Here is a 5939-nt window from a genome sequence, read left to right on the forward strand (position 1 = left end):
AAAAAATCAAAGGTCACAGCTGCTCCGCCGAATGGATTTTCCAGGTTATTATCTGTGTTTGCATTCATTCTTGTAGAGATCCAAGGTCTTAAATCCCATAACAGAATCAGTACTAGGAGAGAGAGAAAGAGCTAGAATGTGTTCATTTTTTTTCTCATCACTAAGCACTTCAGTCAATTAATGTCTTTGATGTCACATATCACGTTCCTTGTTATGCAAATAGTTTCTTGTTCGAAAACACAATGAGGAGAATGTATCAGCCCGGTTCTGGAGATGTCTGCATGGAATATGTAAAATGAGAAAGATTAAGGAGAAAAGAAACAAATAAACAGGGAAGGAGGCGTGAAGGTGAGAGATTGAGGAGGAAATACATTTAAGAGAAATAATGCAGCATATTCTCTCTAAAAAATAGAAAGCTGTGAAACGGTCCAGAGTTAACCAATGAAATAATTTCCACTTCTCCTGCATATGGTCACGGTTAGTCCCTGAAACCTTGTTCACCACACCACGGGGGGGGGGGGGGGGGGGGGGGGGGGGTTAAGATGGCATGATCAGCAAGTACAGCATGATCAGCTGAATGGTACAGCTAAATGGTTCCAATTTTATGTGAGAAGAGAAGTGGAACTGAAGTTCAGATGTGTGGTATGGCGATAAAAGCTCCTGAACCTAGCAGACATCTTTTCTTCATGACGACGGGGAACCGAAGCTTTTACCAGAGATGTTTATTTTGGGGTTAGCTGTTGAAGGGATGAAGGAGTCAGGCTGATGCAACACCAACAGCCAACAAGGACAGCAGAGTGAGACCGATGAAAGAATGATTCCGAATTCTTTTTTTGTAATATTATGATTCATTTATGCTCCCTTTACGTGCAAAAATAGATACGTCCATTTCATTTCCTGTAGGTTGGCATGGATATTAAGCCATGCATCCACTACAGCGGGCTCAAACTAATTGGTCTTGCACTGCCCCCCCACTTTTCCTTTGCTAATTCCTCAATTTTTTGTCTCGCTTGAACTATTAGCCCATGAACAATTTCCAGTAGTACCACTGTATCCCTAAGCTTTCGCTAAACAAGTCCAGATGAAATGAACGCAAAGTATGGACAGAAGGCTCCGTCGGCGTCCCTTATCTAACGTTGAGCATGAAAGACCCTTTAGCTGTCATTCTCACAGACAGCCAAACGATCCGGCATCCATTCCAGGTACCATTCTAACTTCTGCGTTACACCAAAGTGCCGTAGATTCCCTGTGCAGTGAGGGATTATTACAGACAAAATGATGCTAACTTTCACATTTACCTCCAGCCAAAATGGTACAGATACTCTGCCTCGACTGTTCGCTTGTTTACAACCTCTGATCTGATCGCCTGGGGTGTTTACAGGTTGGTCTGTGTGCAAAGCTGCTTAATGTCTGTGATAATGACAGTTGCAGAGCAGCTGAGATACTGTAGATGCACTGCCACTCATAAATGTTGCAGGCAGGCCTGCCAAGGACAGAGAAACGTGATCTCTTGGGGATGTTCCTGCTTCCTTGCCAGTACAACACAGGAAATGAAGAGATGTCACGTTGATGGGTTCAAATCCTCTTCCTACACAGTCTCCCCCTTAAAATTTCTGAGGCCATTTCACAGGCTGCAACTCATACCCTGTGTGACATACTGTACATGTAGAAAAAAAACATGTACAGTTTTTTCCACATCAGAGAGAATATCTATAACACTGTATCCACCGAGTTATCATCCACAGCCATCAGCACATTTGTGCTATCAGCTAGGCACTCTGCACACTATAAAGAAAAACATCCACTTTACAAGAGCAAGCTGTATGTTATTCTAACACACGTCATGAAACATATGGCGCATCAGGCATTCCAGTACCTTCTACTTCACTCTGTGGGCTTTTTGGCTGCACTTTGGACTTTAAATCACCCAGCAGCTCTTGTCCCTGTTCCCTTTTTATTTTCTTTTGGGTTGTGACAAATTGATGGGGTTGCGGCAAAAGGCTTCCACAATGCTATAACTTACGGCGGGCGAATCCCTTAAAACAATAGGCCATTAGCATTCCCCCACCATCCATCAGCAGGCAGTGCCAGACGCTGGCAGCCATTCATCGCAAGCCGGCCTCAGGCCGCCGCTGCACTGCTTGCTGAATAACGAGATGTATGAATACAACATGAACACGGTGGGCTAAGATAAAGACTAATATAGACCACTGTCCACAGTGACCCTGAAGATGAATGTGTTAAAAGAAAACAATGACACCATGACTGATCGTTTTAATACGAGCAGTGAATAAGCAGTCGAGGTTAGCTTTGCGTGTCGATTGTCATCGAGTGTGACTATAATATGATGTACTGTAAAAAGCCACTAAAAGCAGCGCCAGGCCTTCCCCAGGGTGTAAAGTCTTCGGAGGCTCTTTCAGACCGCTTTAACGCGCGCTGTGTGATGCAGATTAGGTTTCCCCACACAGCCGTGTGTGTTTGTGTCAGAGCTCAGTTCAGTTTAAGGACTGTGAGCCAGCGGCTGCTAGAACGTCTGTCCATTACGCTCCCTCTGGGGAGAGACTCAAAATTAACCTTAATGGACACTTTTCTCTTTGAATACTAACAAGGGGCTCTTTACTAAGTACCGCTGTGTCTCTCCCCCTGTGTGTTTGGCTATTCTATTTTTTGTGTTCTCCGTCAGAGAGGAGTTAAGATGTTGGAGAGTCACCCAGCTGACAGACCTCCTCTGCCAGCGCAATCGACTCCACTGAGGCCGCTAGCTCACAACCCCGCCTCCCCTCGCCATCCCTCTTTCCTGCTGAGCAGCTCTCCATAAATGCCAATTAGCAAAAATTTAAAACCAATTAGAGCTGCTTTGTGCTCAGTAAATCTGATTATTAAAAGCCATTTACATCTTCCGTGCAATCAGCGCCTGATGCTGTACTACAGACGGACTCACATGCCAAAGCTATCAGTCTGCTATCCAAGCCAGTGACTGCTCCACTACCCTCGGTCCCCCTCGCCGACTAATCCCACTTTAATGACATTTGCGTAAGGCAATGAACAGTGTTGTGCCACGCATTTTCGAGACTCCGCCACCCACGACACACATCACAAGCGTTTTTACGACTCCCGGGTGTAATATTTCCTTCATTTGCATAATGATGTCCCCTGTTTATTATAAATCTGTGCATCCATCTCACTAAGGCCCATTGAACAGGCAGTGGATTTGTACAAAATAAGAATGCAAATGGAATGTAATACTGTTGCACTACCAGTGATGGGCCAATAAACTACCTGAACCCCCCTCCTCCCCCTTTACTCAGTAGCAATATGCACTGCAGTCTCACACACACACACACACACACCTACGCAGCACTTTAAACAACAAAGATGCCATCAATCAAAATTGTGGAAAAAGGTTTCAGCGAAGGCTGTAAACAGGTAACATTAAAAATGCTGCAATCGGCAGGTTAAACTGTTGTCGCTACGCTGTTGATGTGACCTAAAGTTGAGACTGACTTTCTTCAGGAATGACAATCCTTCCATCCTGCACCTATGGGAGCCTTTCACAATGAAATCAATAGATGAATTTATCATGTGAATGAATAATCCATCTGAGCGTTAAATCTGTCACCCAGGAGCTGTGAAGCCCCTGACCAGACAAGAACATTTTTTGGGGGTAAGGATCATAATCTACACCCTGACAACTTCTAACAGCAGCAGCATAATGCATTCCCACAGTAATAAAGATGCACGCCATGCACGGCAGCTACAATTTTAATAGTGCTTTGTCAAGTACCACTGCAAAATAAGAACACTTTTGATTATACAAAGGAAATGGCATTCCCTCATGAAATATTATATAATATTAATGCCTTTAGCTGGGTCTGAATATCAACTTTTTGGCACTCAGGCCATGATCGTATGCGCAACAGAGCCCGCTCTCTCCTTCCCACAGCATTCAAATTAGATTACTGGCAAGATAAATTTGACTGAGTCCGAAACAAAATGTGCTGCAATGAATGCGGACTCAGGTGGCCACAAGCAAATCAAGGCAAAAATCACCACTGCAGTTCAAACCTCGCTCAAACACTCCCTTTTCTATTTTAATTTCCTTTCTGTGCCAGCATTTTCTGAAGTTGGCTTCCTATGGGAATGAAAACGCAGCACTTTGATTGGATTGAGATCACCCTGCACTGGTCATTTCACATTCTTCCTACCTAAAAAGTTTTTCCTCACAATGCAAACTTCTGCCTCCCTAGAGGGAGTGACACCTCGGGGAAATATTTCTATGTTTAGAATATATCACATTTCAGCATACTACTGTAGCACGAAAATATCCCCAATGCCATTGATGATTAAAATCAATAAGGTGTTGAAGAAGATATTCATTCAAGAATGTCTTTTATAGAGTGACTCAAGACAGAGCAACCCGTTCCCACTCCAAACATATGGACCTATGGACAGTGCCTGTCCGCGTCTGATGCGACAAAAATGGCGCCCTTTGGCGTGTGTAGAACGTACTGGGGAGAGCAGCAACTAGACAGGGTTTAGTGAGTAGTATGTAAGGGGGGTGGTGGATGGGTTGAACGCAGGGATTTTACCCAGGAGTGAGGGGTTCGTGTCCCGCGTGTTACCTTAACCAACCCGTAAATGCCACGTGTCAGGGAAGCTGCTTTCTTATTTAACCGGCACGTTATTTCCGCGTGTCACAGAAACGTAAGCCCACCCAAGACCTTTTCCTTAACCGCAACCATCCCGTTACAAGTCACGGAACGGTAAGCCCCCCCACAAACTTTTCCTTAACCTAATAGCGTCAAAAGGGACACCAATAGTTCCAACCAAGCGCGTCAAAAGGGATGCCAATAGTCCCAACCAAGCGTGTGTTATAATAACAATGTCAAAGGCACCTGACCAAGCGTCCCTATTTTACAAGATGGGAGGGATTTGATAGAGAAATTTTTCACGCCTATTGAAATGCAACTGTGGTAATAATCTCAAAATTCACAGCCTGTGAAATGGCTGCCTTCTCAAGCAGAAGTCATCTCTTCACATACACATACGAAGGTGTGAAACGTCTATGCAGTTGTAAAGACGTCTGTGGCAAAGTATCATGAGACTTACACCCAGGAAACAAATTAGCACCGATAGACGATGGATTAGGGTGTAAATATATACTTACTATGTCTTATTAAATTGTTCAGAACATCTAAGAAGGATAAGTGTGCTTGCTGGGTCATCTAATGGCACCCACACACTATACGACTTTCAAAGTTGTCACATTACTGTACTGATCACATTACACGACATGTCTGTCTTGTAATGGGGTTTCTTGAAGTTGTTTAATGGGCAGAATAAATGATTCTGATAAATGAATATTTAAAAAATAAAATAAAAACGGACAAAACTCCCTTCAACCATGTTATGAGTGTTGACATTGCATAGTCCGTTCACCAGAGTATATATCAAAACTTTAATATATTTGGATGTTGCTCTGTTTTGTTGTGACAATAAAACATACAAGTTAATTTTTAAACTGCATTATCATATTATTTTAGAGAGGACTCATAAATAACTACAAATAACTAATGTTAAGGAAATCTGTTTGTTTTGTTACGTATTTCTGGATTTAAAAAAAAGTATTTTGGCTGATGTATCGGAATATCAGATTTTTAAAAATTTAAATTTAAAAATGTTTGGCCTTAAAAATCCTTTATCGGTTGGGCTCTAGTTCCAATGACATTTTTTGTATGTCTTGATTCGTGATTCGTTAGTCTACGTTAAACGAACTGCAGGGGCTCAGGTTTTGTAGGGGGCGCCAGCGAGCCATTTTTGTGCGCCTATGCCTGAACCCCTTAAAATACGTAAATATTCACCAGACTTGATGCGACCGCCACGTTTGGTGAGTTTTTGAGTATGTTAAGCCCATCAAAAAGGCAATTCATATTCCGGTA

The sequence above is a fragment of the Etheostoma spectabile genome, chromosome 14 (assembly GCF_008692095.1).
Source record: "Etheostoma spectabile isolate EspeVRDwgs_2016 chromosome 14, UIUC_Espe_1.0, whole genome shotgun sequence".
Classification (NCBI taxonomy): Eukaryota; Metazoa; Chordata; class Actinopteri; order Perciformes; family Percidae; genus Etheostoma; species Etheostoma spectabile.